This window comes from Stenella coeruleoalba (assembly GCF_951394435.1).
Source record: "Stenella coeruleoalba genome assembly, chromosome: 3".
Lineage (NCBI taxonomy): Eukaryota > Metazoa > Chordata > Mammalia > Artiodactyla > Delphinidae > Stenella > Stenella coeruleoalba.
The window spans coordinates 7,994,238-8,012,832 of NC_137148.1; the positions used below are offsets into that span (position 1 = coordinate 7,994,238).

Sequence of the window (18,595 nt, forward strand, 5' to 3'; positions counted from 1 at the left end):
ACCTGCTGCTTCTAAGTTCAACTCCTGAAAGTATATGGCCCAGAACTTTCCAAGTTACTTTAAAAAGTAACAGAACATGTCACCCACCCATAATGGCTGTGCCTGAATGAATCCACAACTCCTTCTTCTCTAAGGAAAGTTGGAAAAAGGCTCCCCAGAACACTAGAAATGGCACCATGACCCAAGTTAAAATTCTGTTACTACTTTCTACCTGGGTAGCATGGACACGGTTTTTTGTGGATTTTTTTATTTTGTTTGATTACCTTTCTTAAGTTGTTTCCTATGTAAAAGCAGGGAAATAACAGCAATCAGGTTAAAAGAAAGTTATGAGCTTCCAAAACTATGCATGCCAAGTTCCTAGCTCAAAGTTGGTACTCAATAATTCTATAACAAATGGAATTGTTCCTTAGACCAAAAAAGGGACGGCCTAGAGGGCCAGGGTTAACTTATTCTATGAGCCTGTGTCCACAGATTTACCTTGGTGGGTTTCATTGTTTAATCTATAAAATGAAGTTGGTATGTTTAGATAATTTTCTTTAATGCCAGTTTCAGGTCTAGAAAATCTAGTTGTCTGGGAATTTGGTTTCTTCCTCTGTATTGTGAAACTGCAAAGACTCATTCTATGCCTATCACGACATTTTTTTTTCTCCTAGCAACTTTTCCAGAATAAAAAAGCAAAAACTAAGAAACATCAATTTGATGCCCTCTAATATATAAGGACCATGTTCTGAAAGGGTCACAGCACAAGTTTTTGATATGAAGTACAAAAGGAAAAGGAAACTTATTCTCTAAAACTCAGCGCCTCTCCTTTCATACGAGAATGGGGCAGAGCAGTTATGCCTTACCATGTGGAAAGGTCCAGAGAGCTGATGACAAATGGGTCCCATTTTTTTTTCCCTAGTGATAATAGTTTTGTTCTAAATCTTCAAGTGGGCTACCTTCTAAAAATTGATCAGACCAGTCTTTTGTTCTTTCTCAACGATTCAGGATAACATAGAAAGTATAAACCTGAGGTAACTGCCTGAAACTAAGAGGACCATTTGGCAATGAGGCACTTTCCTCAGATGTTCAGCTGCTCCACTGTGTAAGCACATCAGTAAAAAAGCAGGTAATGAAATATGGACGCAGGCACCCATGCACGTGTGGTCCAGCATGTAGGTTCAGGCAGCTAATGGTCAGATCGCGCATCAAACCGTAGAAGGTGGCTGCAAACTGTTCTGGGGCTGCATGATGAGTCCATTAGCTGAAGCTCCGGGATGGACCAGGGAAAGTGTCTGCAAATGGCTGGTTGTCCATATGTAAAAGTCAAATTTTCTATGAAATATATTACAAGAAGCTTTGGATTGCCATGGATGGCAGTGCCAACTCCATGGAACATGTCTGAGCATCACTACCTGGGGGACCCAATGACAGCTAACAGGCAGGTGTAAGAAGCCAAGAGGCTCAGCCAGGGAGTCCCAAAGGGGTACACATTTTATAATCAAATTTGCATCAACAGTGACATCCTTTAAAACCATCACATGCTACTATCAGCTTCAGTCAGGAGAAGATAAGCTATGTTGGATGAAAACCGATTCAGGTAGGCTTAGAAGACTAAGCTCTTGATTTCATCCATTTTCACAAGATAAAATATGGACCAGGAAGATTTTTAATCAATGCTGGTGGCAATAATTAAATACAGTGCATTTTATATATTATAAGGTTAATATCTAATTTTTTAATTTCCCATAATTACATTGTTTTCCTTAAAAACTGGAAATGTCTTCCAGAAAGCTATTGATGGATCATGTTTCAGGAAGACTCCAAGACAGCTCCCAGGATACCTGCCTTGCAAGATCCCCCTACTTGAAGGTAGGTAGGACCTGTGACTTGCTTCCTCCAACAGAACACAGCAAAGGTGACAAGCTATGAATGATTACATGACTCTGTTATATTAGAGTGCAGCACCTGCCTTGCTGGAGTCTCCTTCTCCCTAGCTGGCTTTGAGGAAGCAAACAGCCAAGCTGGAGAAGTTCACGTGACGAGGAGCTGTGGGCAGCCTCTAGTTGCTGAAGGAAGCCCCTGGCAAGAAGTGAAGCCCTCAGTCCTACAACCACTAGGAAATGAACCAAAAAGTAGATCCTTCCCTGTCAAGCCTTCAGATGAAACCTCAACCCCAGTCAACTGCCTTTGATTGCAGCATTGCTGAGAAGCCAGAGAAGCTGTATCCAGACTCCAGACCCACAGAAACAGTAAGATAATAGATGTGTTCTTTCAAGCCACTAAGTTTGCTGCATTATTTTAATATATTAATAAGATAACTGATACAGCCCATTAGAATGATACAAGCAATTTTATTTAAAATAAGCATATATAGGATACTATTCCATTGAACTGGTCTATCATAAACTATAAATATACATTTCTTAAGTGACTGATTTTCATAAGATTATTTTTAACTACAGTGCAAAATCAAGCATTGTATCAATAAATGGCTGATCCTTATTTTCCACTCACTACTCCACAGTGGTTCTAAAGATAGCAAGGCCTTAACCTAGTAAGAGAAATAAAGTTGCATATGATCAAAACAGCAACATTTGATCATTAGTTACTAACCATGGATAGTTCACTTTTAAATTGACCTGTGATTACTATAAAATGTCACATCTATGGGCTTCCCTGGTGGCGCAGTGGTTGAGAATCTGCCTGCTAATGCAGGGGACACAGGTTCGAGCCCTGGTCTGGGAGGATCCCACATGCCACGGAGCAACTAGGCCCGTGAGCCACAACTACTGAGCCTGCGCGTCTGAAGCCTGTGCTCCGCAACAAGAGAGGCCGCAATAGTGAGAAGCCCATGCACCACGATGAAGAGTGGCCCCTACTTGCCGCAACTAGAGAAAGCCCTCGCACAGAAACGAAGACCCAACACAGCAAAAATAAATAAATTAATTACTAAACTCCTACCCCCAACATATTCTTAAAAAAAATAAAATAAAATAAAATATCACATCTATTATTATCAAAGTTTATTTTCAAAATTCTGATAGTTTGTATAAAGCATTTCTGAGAACACACACTAGGAGATTTTGATTTTGATGTTAACAATAGTATAAATGAAGGATCTGGTTGTCTGAACAGGCATGAGAAAGGTATTGCTAAATTGTTTTATGTAGACTGTTTCATGTTTGGGAGGTATATTTAGACTGCAGGATGTGTTGAAATAAACAGTCAGAATAGAAAACTAAAAACAGAATTACCATATGATCCATCAATTCCACTCCTGGGCATATATCCAGACAAAACTATAATTCAAAAAGATACATGCACCCCACTGTTCATAGCAGCACTATTCACAACAGCCAAGACATGGAAACAACCTAAATGTCCATCTACAGATGAATGGATAAAGAAGATGTGGTACATATATGCAATGGAAGAGTACTCAGCCATAAAAAAGAAGGGAATAATGCCATTTGCAGCAACACGGATGCAAATAGAGATCATCATACTAAGTGAAATAAGTCAGAAAGAGAAAGACAAATACCAAATAATATCACTTATATGTGGAATCTAAAATATACAAATGAACCTATCTTTGAAACAGAAACAGAATCACACACATAGAGAACAGACTGGTGGTTGCCAAGGGGGAGGGGGTTGGGGGAGGGATGGAGTGGGAGACTGGGGTTAGCAGATGTAAGCTTTTATATATAGAATGGATAAACAACAAGGTCCTACTGTATAGCACAGAGAACTATATTCAATGTCCTATGATAAACCAGAATGGAAAAGAATATTTTTAAAATGTATATATAAATATATATATATACGTATAACTGAATCACTTTGCTGTACAGCAGCAATTAACACAACATTGTACATCAACTATACTTCAATAAAAAATAAATTAAATTAAAAAATAAAAAGATTTGTTTCTTATAGTTATGGAAGCTAGCAGTCTAAAATCAAAGTGTCAGCTGATTCAGTTCCCTGGTGAGGGCTCTCTTTTCGACTTGCAGACAGACGGCCACCTTCTTGCTCAGATGGCACAGAGAGAGAAGCAAACTCTCTGGTGCCTCTTCTCACAAGGGCGCTAATCCCCTCATGAGTGTCCTACCCTTGTGACTTCATCTAATCCTAATTACCTCCCAAAGACCCCATCTGCAAATGCTACCACATTGGGAATAAGGGCATCAATATACAATTTTTGGAGGGACACAGTTGCGTCCACAGCAATAAGCATGAAAGTATTTTTTAAAGCATGTTTATGAGTTAGTTTAAACTCATGATTGGATGTTTAAATACATGCTTTCTGTCTGTATTCTTTTAAAGAGTCTAAAAATGCATGTAACAAAATATAGTATCCTAGATTTCCAAGTAGGAAAATTTTGCTGCTTACTCAAAGCTAAATGTTTTCAATCACATCTTCATTTGGGGAGGAAAAGGGGGAAATGTTTTCCTCATCTTGACATGTTTATCAATTCGAAACAGAACCAAATGTTCCATGTTTACATTTTCTAGCTCCCAGAAATTATGGAATTCCTTAGTTCACAGAATTCATTCTTCTCTTGTCATTGAAAGTGTACAATACAATCAAATGAAAATAAATACTGTATTAAGGCCATGTATTCCTCTACTTATAATAAACTGATAAGCCTTTGTCATTATGTTTTGAAAAATTTTAGATTATCTGTTGCCTTAAGACTTAAATTTGGTTCTCTATCATCTATTTTGCTATTCTTATGGAGAGTACGCTTCCAATTATTCCCTCTGTTTGCTGTCTTAGACATCCCTAAGCCTTGCTGAACAAGTAGCACAAGGCTTCTATTTGGAACTAACCCCAAAGATGGCTAAGTAAACCAAATATGTACAGTCTACTGTAATTTACATCATTTGTGGAAATGCTTATTTCCTTAGTCACAGGCTTTGCCGTGCATTAAGCATAGAGATTTCCTAGCACAGAAATGATATTTAAAAGCTCTAGGGCAGAAGACCTAAATAGATGTTTCTCCAAAGAATATTTACAGACAGTCAAGAGGCACATGAAAAGATGCTCAACATCACTAATTACTAGAGAAATGCAAACCAAAACTACAATGTATCACCTCACACCAGTCAGAATGGCCATCATCAAAACGTCTACAAATAACAAATGCTGGAGAGGGTGTGGAGAAAAGGGAACCTTCTTACACTGTTGGTGGGACTCTAAGTTGGTACAACCACTATGGAGGACAGTGTGGAGGTTCCTTAAAAAACTAAAAATAGAGTTACTATATGAGCCAGCAATCCCACTCCTGGGTATATATCCAGAAAAGATGAAAACTCTAATTTGAAAAGATACTCGCACCACAGTATTCACAGCAGCACTATTTACAATAGCCAAGACATGGAAGCAACCTAAATGTCCATCGACAGATGAATGGATAAAGAAGATGTGGTACATATATACAATGGAATATTACTTACTCAGCCTTTAAAAAGAATGAAATAATGCCATTTGCAGCAACATGGATGGACCTAGAGATTATCACATTAAGTGAAGTAAGTCAAAGACAAATATCATAGGCTATCACTTACTTGTGAAATCCTAAAAAATGATATGAATGAACTTATGTACAAAACAGAAATAGATTTACAGACATAGAAAACACACTTATGGTTACCAAAGGGGAAGGGGGGAGGGAGGGGCAAATGAGGAGCTTCGGATTAACAGATACACACTACTGTGTATAAAACAGATAAACAACAAGGTCATACTGTAGAGCACAGGGAACTATACTCAATGTCTTGTAATAACCTATAATGGAAAAGAATCTGAAAAAGAATATATATATATATAACTAAATATATACATAACTAATATATATATATATAAATCACTTTATTGTACACCAGAAACTAACACAACACTCTAAATCAACTCTACCTCAATAAAAAAAAATTTAATTTAAAAAACACAAGTGTCTTTATCTTTTATTCCCTATATATTTCCCCTTTGTCTTTTATTCCCTATATATTTCCCCTTTGTCTTTTATTCCTCTTATATATTTCCATTGTTATGATGGTTGCATTGCTACATACAATCTTGGCCTAAAGACTGGAGACCGCTATGACCAACCGTGACCTCCACTCTAGTGCCAGGAGCATCTGTATCCCAAACCTGAACTAAATGTATGGCAAGTCTTCCAAAAAAGAAGGATGCACCAGGCTCTCAAAAAGACTCATATTATGGGGAACACTCAATTTATTTAAAACAAGAAAGTCTTATTTGGGAAAGACACGACCTGAAAAAACACAAAGGATTCTCAAGTGCAAAGTAAGGCTTCCGACACAACCAGTGCTAGGTAACAGTTCACTGAAACAAACAAAAAGAGAAGGGAGATTTGGTGATAAACTGCATTTGAAAGAGTTGCTTTAGATCCAGAAAAAAACAAAGCTACACATCAACGTAAGGTATCTCCTAAACAGGAGAAGTTGCCAATAGCCTCTGGGAAGGACAAGAGATCTGGACAATATTAATAATTAAGCATGGTTTTCCTAGCAAATGAGTTTGTTTTTTTTCTTAAATTTAGTCAGTAGCAATCATTCTATAAAGAAAACATCCTTTCTCCTGGGTATGAAGTAAACACAGCAGAGCTGCGACAAAAATAAAGCAGCCAGAGTTTAAAGCATACAAAAATCTGGGGCTAAAAATGGATGCTCTCATTTGCCCGCGAAATTATACGTTTGGCGGGTGCTCCAGGCCACCAAGGTCTCCTCTGCCAATGTGACCTTCCTCTGTCCCCAAGGAGCTAGCTCTCCTCCAGCAGAGCCTCGCGATAGGAAATAACAAGGTATGTTTAATATACACACAGTAGGCGCTGAAACCACCGAAGTCATTCCAAGCCAACAGATGCGTCAGTCAAACCCAGACTGGAACACGCTGCCTACGCAGCAGTGCCCCTCACCCCCGAAAGCGTTTTCACGGTCTGTATTTTGTGGCTTTGGGGAACTGTTATCTATGTTGTTGTTACTGGTTGGTAAGCTACACTCTAAAGGCAAATCCTGTGGAGTCTTAAAATCAGTGATGCTATATAGCAGGTTTCCTCCACAGTGGAAGCACTGACATTTGGGGTCGGCTAATTCTCTGTTGTAGGGAACAACCCGTGCATTTAGGGAGACTGGCAGCATCCCTGGCCTCTACTCTCTAGAGGCCAGCAGCACCCACTACTGCCCCCCGGGCTATGAAAACAGAACCATCTTTAGACATTGCCAGATGTCCCCCGGGGAGCAAAATTGCCACTGGTTGAGAGTCACAGGGCTAGAAGCATAGGATGGTATAACTTTCAAATGCAGGCATTGAAAAGGATGGGGTAAATCTATTTGCTGCCCTAGAACTATCTTTGAGACAAAGAGTTACATGAAAACAAGCACGAGTCAGAACAATATCTAAGTTCCCATTTCTTACAGAGTCTGTGTGGTATGTTTCCATCTGCTTAGAAAACTTCTGGAGAAAAACCTGAGACTTAATCCTGCTTGTCTCTGGGGAGGGGGATCTCGTTTACATTTTTCTACCATTTAAATTGTTTGCTATACTCCTTTTCATCATTTAAGAAATGATTTTAATAACTTTCCATATTTTTAAAATTGTAGCATTCAATATATTTTCCAAAAAACTAGGAGTTTTTTGTTTGTTTTATCTTTTAGTAAAATTGCAGTTTATTTATTTTATTGAAGTATTGCTGATTCACAACATTCATTTGTTTTGGTTATACATACATATATATATATGTATGCAGTGATTCAGTTATACATACAAATATATATTCATATAGATATATGAAAATATATACCTATTCTTTTTCAGATTCTTTTCCCTTTAGGTTATTACAAAATATTGACTATAGTTCCCTGTGCTATACAGTAGGTCCTTTATGGTTATCTATTTTATGTATAGTAGTGTGTGTATGTTAATCCCAAACTCCTAAATTATCTCTCCCCCTTCCCTTTCCCCTTTGGTAACCATAAGTTTGTTTTCTATGTCTGTCAGTCTACTTCTGCTTTGTATCAAGTTGCAGTTTAACTGGGGCTTGAACCTCGGAGCCTCAGCTGGGGAAGCTGGCTCCAGGGGCATGATGCCACCAATGCCAGCCTCTCTCGGCACTGGCACTGAAGACCGCTGACCATCACCGCCTACTCTGAGTGGAAACGGGGAGAAAATGTGTGAAAGTGACACAAGTGCCCATAAATGATTGCTCGCTGTGAGGTAACCGTAGCCCTAGAACAAGATCATGACGACTAATGGACTCGGGCCTCCTTTCAAGCAGATGCGGGCGGCCAGTCCCACCCGCTGGTCTGCAACCACCCGTGACTGGAGGTTTGCTGCACCATGCCTCCACGGAGTAGTGTGGGGAGAGGGGCATGTCCAGGTTCCACGGGTCTCCTAGCATCACCCAGAACCTTTTGTTGCATCATCAGTTTCAGGAGACCCAGTTCCATCATCCAGGACGCACATGAAGGCTGGATGACACGCAGTCGTTCAGTGCCGGGTTCTGGCTGTCCATCAGAATGAGTAAGGAAGCATCAGAATGCAGGGTCCCAGGCCCATCCCAGACTCACTGCATCAGAATCTCTACTTGTGGGGCCTCAGAGTCTCAGTTTTAACAGGTTACCAGGTGATTCCTAGGAAACTGTCTTCTTATTTGTGAATTTCCTTGATTTTCCCGTTAAGATCAGAATCTTATGGAAAATACAGTAACTTTTCCAAGAGCTGAAATCTCAGGATTTCCCCCAAAGCCTCCATGGATGATCTTGAAACAGGTTGAGAGAAATTTATTCATCAGAGAACTGTTTCAATCACCCACAACGAGCTAAGTTAATATAATCAGTTTCAGTCCATTGGGCTGACTGCCTGTAGATATTTAATTACACCATTTTGGGTCCTAGTCACTGCCTGGAGTTCTAGAAGCCTGAGGAAGAGCGTGGAAGGCACTAACGTGGAGAAGCGAGAACAAAACTTCTGGGAGAAGCTCCGTGTGGCCCAAGTGTAGACACCCTGGCAGGGAGTTTGGAGATGAGGTTACAAGTTAAAGTGATGCTAAGCTTTGGACCAGGAAGGCCTTAAAGTTCCCCTCGGTTTGACTAAACTTTAGGCACCTTTCTTCCTGACCCTGGGCCCCTGACCACCCTTTTCTTAGAACATTTACTTTAGAAAACTTAGAGTCATCAATACTTTCTCTGCCCCTTTGAGATACAAATCTTCTCACTGCCTCGTGCCAGATTTACAACCCAGGATTGTCTGTCTCAAAGACCCAGGGGCCATCCCTTTGAAATGTGACCCTCAAGGAAGATAGGGCGCCTGTCTCCCAGTCTCTGTGGGAGGGTGGGCTCCTAACTGCTGTGTGCCAATTAGTAAACACAGGTGGTCTCATCACACCGGCCGGCCACCTCCCTAATGCCCTCCACTACTTCTGCATTAGCTCTCCCCAGTGCCTACAAACTCTTCCACTTTTCATTTCAGCGGGATTGAGTTCAGTGTCTCTCCTCTGTTGCAACTGTCTTGACCCCTATTGCAATAGCCTTGAATAAAGTCTTCCTGATCTAAAGTCTAACTTCTCCAGTACAACTTTTCTTTGGCATTATCGAAGGGACCTGCATATAAGCCAAGTCTACTTCTTATTTTATCTCAAGAGCGATGGGAATTCAGTGAGGTCTCAGAGCTGGGGGTACACAGATCTGAGTGGCAGTTTATAAAGGTAATCTGGATACCCTTGGGAGATCACTTGGAAACAAGGATTAAGCCACTAAAACTAAGAGGAGTCACGAGGCCAGTGAAGGAATGATACCTCCATCTATCAAAGCAGAGAAAGAGAACAGAAAAGAAGGGCTAGAATTTTGGGGGTGCGGTGGTTTATGAGGTAGACTTGGGCAGCTATTAGAGAAAGGGTATGGGAAAAAAAAGGATAGACTGTAGAATGAGTCTGAGATCTCTAGCTTGGAAAGCTAGGTAAATGTGCTTCTATACAAAGACAAGGAAATCCAATTACCAAAGAGTCGTTAAATGAATACAATCTGTTCTTATGTTACTATAACATTATTTTCAATGTTTATCATAAATATTTCGGAGTTAATGAACTGGGACTGGTTTCACCTGAGTAGTTGGCTGATTTTTTTTCTCATCCTTCCTCTTCCCACACTGCATTAAATAATTGGCATCCACTCCCAACAGGCGTTTCTAAAATACTCTTCAAAGTCACTGCCAAGAGGGAACCTGTGTTTTCAGATCAGTGTGTCCCAGATTTATCACAGGAGTGGGCAGATGTGACGGAAAAGGAGAATGAGTCCTGGCAATCCCAACGCAGAGACAAGTTTCACTGTCTGTAGTGAGTACCAGCAGACAGCAGGCAAAGGCATCCTCACAAATGAGTGTCCAAATAAATCCTCTTCCCCAGACACAAAGTTTCTGGCCTTTTCATCTCATGAGCCGTATAAACAAAAGGAATCCGAAGCCGGAAACAGGGAACTGAGCTGCATGAACTGTTCTGAGCCCAGCTGAGCCTTGGCTTAGTCCCAGATTATGACTTTGAGTGTCTTCCACTTCCACAGGTGGGAGCTCTAGGGCACTCACGGGGGGATTCCAAGCTTCCACCTGGCTGTGCTACTCTGCAGAACTCCCACAGCTTAGATGGAAAACTCTCTGTTTCCTGGCACAGACTAGAGGGCTGTGAGCATGGGTGGCTTTCTACCTGGACAGAATTTGGTAAATAAGCCTCAGGAGCCTAGAAGGCAGAATCAAGCTGAGGCAGGTCCCAGCAGCTCTGGGCCTGGCGGTAGGGGCCAGGGTGGGTGGAGAGGCCAAGGCAGGCCTGAGCCCATCCTGGTCCGGCGTGAGCCTGGCACCATGCCTGCAGGAGGCTGGTTCCTTGTGCGGAATTACTCAATGCTACAAATAGGGGAACATTGCTGATGAAAGTTTTACGGGTTTATTAGTAATCGCACCATTCAGGGTACTAAAACTTCAAAGTCCTAAGAAGTCCCACTAACCCTTACAACACCCCAGTGAGCTAGGGAAGCAAACAGGGATCATTATCCCCATTTTAGGGAGAGCAGAGACGGGTAAGAAGCTTTGCTCAGAGCTATAGGAAGATCAGCGTTGCTCATGTCTTGGTGACCACCAAGTCCAAATTCAGAATGGCAGCCTCCACTGACTCATGCTAGGAGGGTCAGCTAAGGAGTCTTTCGTTACTCAGAATGAAACTTGTGACCAGATTTTATTTAAAATAAAAGAAGCAGACATTGTGTTTTTTGTTGTAGCTTTAATAACAGTAAATGACAGTAATTTTGCCAAATTAGAAATGTCTGACTTGAGGCACTGGCCAGCTCCTCTACTGCCGGAATGTAGACTAGATGATTTTGACAGATCTCATCCAGAGCTGGACCAGGATCTCCAGGCCTCCTCCCTGATGTTGCCCCATACTGCTTCCATGGCAACCTGAAAAGCTTAGGCATGAGTACTAAACCACCCTCAGTGTTGTTTTTCAATCTCCTTTTAAACAAATTATAATATTTTTCTGAATATTTACCTATATTGTGAGAAATTTTGGAAAATACAAAAAAGTAGAAAGAAAATAAGAGTCGTGAGGGATCTCTTACTGGTGGATTATAAATGACCTCTGGGAACCTTTGGGGGCATGTGCTACCTGTCAATTTTTAGGTATGTAAATATATTTCTATTAGGTAAAATTGGAGCTACTTTCCCTATTTTGACCCAAAGCCTTGAATAGCATTCAAACATATGGATTAAATAACTACATAACAACCCACCAAATGGTGGTATCCATTTATTTAGCCAATCTCCAACTATTGGGTACTTTGGTAGCTTCCAGTTAGTGCTAGCGTGACTCTAGATAAACATTTCAAATAAAGCTCTCTGATTATTTCTTTAGGGCAAACTTGTAGAAGATGAATCACTGAGTCAATGGATTCACACATCTTTAAAGCTTTTCCTATATGTATCAATACTACCACACTATTCTCCAGAATGTTGTATCAATTTCCACTTTTGCCTGCTTTAAGAGGTTAATTTTTCTGATCCCTCCAAAATTCCTCTACTGGTGGGGCTTAAGAGTGGCCATGGGTTGCAATCATGGCTAGAACGTTTGGAAAAAAACATGTTTAAAGGAAACATAGGTTTCAGTCAGATGGAATGCTTATTTGGGATGGCTAGTGAGGGCTGCCAGCCAAGGGAGAAAACTAACATGTCTCCATTCCTCCAAAAAGTCACCCCCATTCATTAAGTGACTATGGAAGACAATTCATGTTCAAGGCCCTTGCAAGGTGTCCCCATTTTACGCTTGAGAAAAATGAGGCTCACAGAGATTCTCTAACTTGGTCATAACATGATGGTGCCAACATGGCAGCCCCCGGCGGTCTGCTCCCTCCCACCGAGATATAAATGGGAACCCTAACCATGCTGGGGGCTCTGAGCGGTGTGGGTAAGTGGCCCTTTTGATCATGGCTATTGTCCCTCCTCTTCTTCAAATACTAATGGCAGAAAAGTTTTCAATCCTAGACCCAAAGCAACCTTTATCCTGCAATGAACCTCTAACAGGCCTGTACTGAAGGAGTAAGAACCCTGGGTACTTGGAGTACTTTTACTTATACCCTAAGGCACGAAGGGTTCCAAAGGCAAGCTCTGAGTCAGACAACTGTGGGTTTTAGTCCTGACTCTGCAACTTATGACATGTATGACTTTGGGCATGCCACCCACTCCTCATTTATTAAATGAGGATGAGTAAGAGTTAAGGAGACAGTGCAGGGACCTCCCAGGCAGTCCAGTGGTTAAGACTCCACACTCCCAATGCAGGGGGCATGGGTTCGATCTCTGGTGAAACTAAGATCCCGAATGCCATGTGGCATGGCCAAAAAAAACAAAAAAAGAGAGAGAGAGAGAGAGAGAGACAGTGTACACAGAGGGATTATCCCAATGCCCAAAACATGGTAAATGCTCAAGAAATGCCCTCTAATAAGAATTCCTATCATTGCAAACAAAGTGATAAGGATGTAGCACAGGTATTTGACTCAGAAGGAGACAGGAAATAATCTGGCTTCCACACGCTGCAAACTCTATCCTCAGGATGTCACAGTATTTCCCTGGGCTGCATTACCCAGGCAGGTACAATTAGAGAAGGTCCGGGAATGGCAAGTTTCTTGTCCCTGCAATGCTGGCCTCAAAAGAATTCTGCAGCAACCTTGTGCAATGGCTAAGAGCTATGGCTCTGGGGAAACAGACAAGACTAGATTCCACAACCAACTCTGTCCAACACTATCGGGCAGCTTTGAGCACGTACACATCCTATATAAGCCTGTGTGTAAAATAAGGATCATCACAGTTCCTACCTGTTGGGGGAAGTAAATGAGATGATACTACACATGCAAAGGTTAGGGTGACCGTGCCTGACACATAAAGAAACAAAAAAAACTAATCGTGAAATCTGTTCACTTGTCTTCCTGGAGCCCTCCTCCCAGCACCTGGTAGAATATCTCACCTCCCCACCTCTTTGAAGTGGGCTATGAACACATAATTTCTCTGGCTGCTATAAGTGGATTGGACTGGAGTCCCCTTGGGTAGAAGACTTTAAGAGACAGTGGTCCATATTACCATGTTCTCTCCCTCCCCATCAAAATGACCAGCAATAATCCAGGTGACAGTGGCCCCAGAAGTCAGCCTGCCCCCGAAGAGTGAGGATCGGGGTAGCAGAGCTTCTGGAAACCCCAGAAGCACACAGAGCATGAATGAGAAACAGACACTAGCTAATGTATGGAAATTTAGGGATCCTTTGTTACTGTAACTTAACCCATCAAATGGATGCTGATGTAATTATGTGTAATCTGTCAGACTAGTTCAGAGGATGGAGAAAAGAGCCCAACTTTTGATCAAAACTTTAATAACTGTGATCGAGGACTTTCTCAATTAGAGTAGGTGGCTAAGGAGAAAAGCTTTTCCAAAGCAATGGAAAGTCAGAAGCGAGAACTTTGTTCAGGACCCGGTGGGAGCAGACTCTCCCCCCTCTCCTGCAGGTCAGGAACCAGGAGAACCCAATTCCCTCACCTCCGAGGATCACACCCCTAAGTCTACACGACGAGTGATGTAGGTGAATTGAGGATGAAAGCGTGATGGGGTCTAAAACCAACAGGGCTGATTCCTAGGTTCCTGCAGGGCTATGCGTCTCCCCTCAGCGCTGCCCAGCAGGTGCCCGGAGACAGATCTATTCAGGGGATGTTGCACAGGGACAGAACGGATTTGCTGGGACTGGGCATGCACACCCCATCTCCCCAAGGTTTCTGCTATCATTGACTGAGTCAGTGAGGGAGAGAACGGTGTGACTTCTTTCCGCCAATCCATAACCACCAGAGACACAGGAAATGCTACAGTATCAGGTTTAGAACTAGCCACGACTTCAGAAAATTCAAAAAGATTGTTGTCAAAGCAACTGGTTTGGGGTTCGGTTACAATAAGCAAGAGAGATTTGTTAAAACACCCAAAACATGCAGCATAATTCAGTTTTACAAGTCATGTGTAATATGTTGAATAACTGTTGCTATTAACAGCTATTAACAGTTTCGTCAACCAGTAAGTCTGCATGTATTCATTTTAACAAGATTCATTAACGACCTTGCTGAATGATACAGTTACAAGCAAACTCATTTACTTAAAATTAAATGCTCTGTGGTACACTTTTAATTTCCAATTTAGCTTGAAGGAATAATACAGAAAAGTAGAAAAAGTAAGAAGTTGCTGCTTTTAGTAAAATGATGTAAAATACTCTTTACTGTATGAGATTTAAACGCAAATTATTAAGAATGGGGCTCTACAATTTTTAATTTTAAAAAAGCTATAAATTCTCACTTTTGTCTCTCAAAAGTACATACAGCCAGTCATGTTTTCTAAAGGCATCTGTCCTTTGGGAAATTTTTCTTCCGCTTCTCCTCTGAAAGCTTGGCGGTGTTTGCTTTTGTTTTTTTGTTTTGGTTTGGTTTTCTTCTATCTGCCTCTTATCATTTTTGAGCATAGAAAAGACATCATATAGTGCTCTGGAAGAGTTTTTTGTTTTGATTTTTGTTCTTTTATAGCACCTCCTGATAGCATTACGTGACTCTGGAAATCTGTTCTGTGCTCTGCGAGTAAGGTATGAAATGGAAAGTTCCTGCCCTGTGTTCGAAGAACACAGTCAACCCTATTGAGGCTGTATTGTATTCTTTCCTGTATTGTCCTATAGGCACAGAAATAATCCTTGGCTTGGTCTGGGGCAACAGCCAAAGGAATTATCTAAAACAGCAGAACCCGAGGGGGATAAGAAGGTTGGGAGGCGATGGGGGGAAGCAGTCAAAAAAAACTGTATAATAATAATTTTTGTTCACTTCCAGATATGTTCTTAATGTTTTCATAGGCCTTTTTTTCTTCACTGTGTAATCTGCATATATTCATTGTAGACATTTATAAAAGTATAAAAAAAAGAAAAAAATCCTTCACAATCTGACCACCAAGAAATAATCACTATTATCATTTTGCTGCATTTCTTTACAGTCTTTTTTCTTAGAAATGTATATATATATATATGCACATATATCGCATAAATTTATATAGGCTTTATAGTTATTGAAAAGATATGCATAAAATATATTTCCAGGCATATAAAGTGAAACCTTTTAAGTGCAGGATTTTTAACAACTGCATAATATTCATGTTATTTATGCAACATTATTCATTTAACTGTTTCCTTACTGCTGGCCATTTCTTTGATCCATATTTTAAGTTGTTTTTTTTTTTTCTATTTTTTCCTGTCTATTGCCACGGTTAACAGGAACGATAAACATCAATAGGGAATGAACTACCAGATCACCTAGTCAAGTGAATGATTTAAAATAACAATAAAAAAAAAAAGAACTTAAAAAAAACTACTTGTAAGCACCAGTTTTACAGTGAATTATACAGCTTTAATTCGTACAACCTACTGGAAGAATATGGAAATCAGTAGTGAAAATGAAGACTACTAACTGACCAATAAGCCCAGCAAAGACCAGTACAACAGCAAAGGTGCTATGACTCTGGGTTCTGACTCTCCAGGGGATCAGACCAGACACCTGGGGATCAGACAGCCAAGACCAAGTTTCCCACCCAAGGAAAACAGCATGTAGGGCCTAAGGATCTGATCCTGAAATTTTGGCCGAAACTAGGGTAGAGTATATTAAGTGGAGAGAGGAGTGAAGAAAGGGAGAAGCTGGTGGGGGGCGGCGGGGGGGGGAGAATGAGGGGAAGAGGAGCCTGGGGAAAGGATGAAAGGAAGAGAGAACAAAGCAATCCAGGAGATGGCAGTGTGATGGCCCAGGGTGGGTCAGCACAAGGACCCTGACAAATGTCCAGCCTGGCCAGCTGACGCATACTGAGCACATGAGCATCTGCACACAGGTCTTGGGGAAACCACAGCCAAGGACTGGAGACCCCATAGGCCCTCCTGGGCTGGGGGCAGGGGGTCAGATCAGCAGGGCAGAAGCCCAGATGCTGGAAGCTGGAATAGCAAAGCTGGGAGTCAGTGATCAAAAGACAGGATCACCAGAGTGACACCACTAGTGATGCCAAGGAGTCCAAAGATGCTGTGAGAAGCATGGCCATGATGCCCACTGCACATGGCATGTGATTGCTTGTTATGGAGGACGCAGGACACATACCATAGTTATCTGCCTCCAAAAAAATCTACATCTATAGCTACATCGATCTATCTATCATCTATTTATCGTCTATCTATCATCTATCTATCTATATCTATCTATGCCAAAGAGCTTTTTTTTAATTGAAGTATAGTTGATTTACCAAAGAGTTTAAATACTAGAAAAATGGTGGACAATATGATAAAGGAAGAGCTAATAAAAGCTGCGGATGTTGAAATGTGGTATCACCTCACACCGTTCAGAATGGCCATCATCAAAATATCTACAAACAATAATGTTGGAGAGGGTGTGGAGAAAAGGGAACCCTCCTGCACTGCTGGTGGGAATGTAAATTGATACAGCCACTATGGAGAACAGTATGGAGGTTCCTTAAAAAGCTACAACTAGAACTACCATACGACCCAGCAATCCCACTTCTGGGCATATACCCTGAGAAAAGCATAATTCAAAAAGAGCCATGTACCACAATGTTCACTGCAGCTCTATTTACAATAGCCAGGACGTGGAACCAACCTAAATGTCCATCTACAGATGAATGGATAAAGAAGATGTGGCACATATATACAATGGAATATTACTCAGCCATAAAAAGAAAGGAAATTGAGTTATTTGTAGTGAGGTGGATGGACCTAGAGTCTGTCATACAAAGTCAGAAAGAGAAAAACAAATACTGTATGCTAACACATACATATGGAATCTAAAAAAAAAAAGAAAATGGTTCTGATGAACCTAGAGGCAGGACAGGAATAAAGATGCAGACGTAGAGAATGGACTTGAGGATATGGGGAGGGGGGAGGGTAAGCTGGGATGACGTGAGAGAGTGGCATGGACATATATACACTACCAAATGCAAAATAGATAGTTAGTGGGAAGCAGCCACATAGCACAGGGAGATCAGCTCAGTGCTTTGTGACCACCTAGAGGGGTGGGATAGGGAGGGTGGGAGGGAGGCGTAAGACAGAGGGGATATGGCGATATATGTACACATATAGCTGATTCACTTTTTTATACAGCAGAAACTAACACACCACGGTAAAGCAATTATACTCCAGTAAAGAGGTTAAAAAAAAAAAGCCGCAGACGTTGAGAGAAAGAGGCCCTTTCCAAGGTGAAGAGTTCAGTCTCTTAGGGCTGGCTCTGATCTGACGATCAGATGTGCCTGTGAGCAGAAATGACTGTCTGTTGAGTCAGAACACCTCGAGAAAGGCCGCTCTCACACACCCAGCTGAGGCCAAGTTTGAACATGGCATGTGGGGTAGGGCTGAGCCTGAGGGCAGGGTTAAACCAAATCATCTACCAGTTAGTGGGGTTCTGGGGGAGAAGCCAGACACATGGGGACACCAGCTGTGACAGATGTGAATCAAAGGCAAGGACAGGCCTTCCCGCCAGGAAACAGGAGTCTGGCTTGAAAAAGACCAAGAAGTCAATAGGCACATCTGAGAAGTACCTTAACTTGTTTTTGTAGGACATTCTGATATTTCATCTGGAAGAGTCTATACATGTTTTAGAGATTTATCCATTCACCAAGTAATTAGGAGAGGAATACCCACCCATGTGCAAGGCGCTATGGAATTAATCTTCTACCTCAAAGTTAATTGGATTTTGCCCGGCATCTCAGAATCTTTTCTGTCATAGGGTGCAAACAGCCTCTCCACTATGCACAGTGGCAATGCAGCCTTACAACCACCTGTCACCTGCCATCCAGGCCCTGCCTGCCTGCCCTGCCTTCACTCTGGCCACACCAGTCCACTTTGGCCAACTCTCGACCACTGGATTCTTTTTTTTTTTAACTGAATGGAAGATTCTTTAAATTCTATTGTGCTTTACAATATTCAAAAGTTTCACACATATGATTTCATATAATCCCATAAGAACCCTTTTTTTCCCCTGCCACTATATTGCCCCTCCC

General features: G+C 41.4%; 1 protein-coding gene across 2 annotated transcripts in view; it reads right to left on the minus strand.

The window, feature by feature from the left end:
- SEMA5A (semaphorin 5A) overlaps positions 1-18,595 on the minus strand; it is a 477,874-nt gene that overhangs the window by 372,555 nt on the left and 86,724 nt on the right. The window lies entirely within an intron of this gene.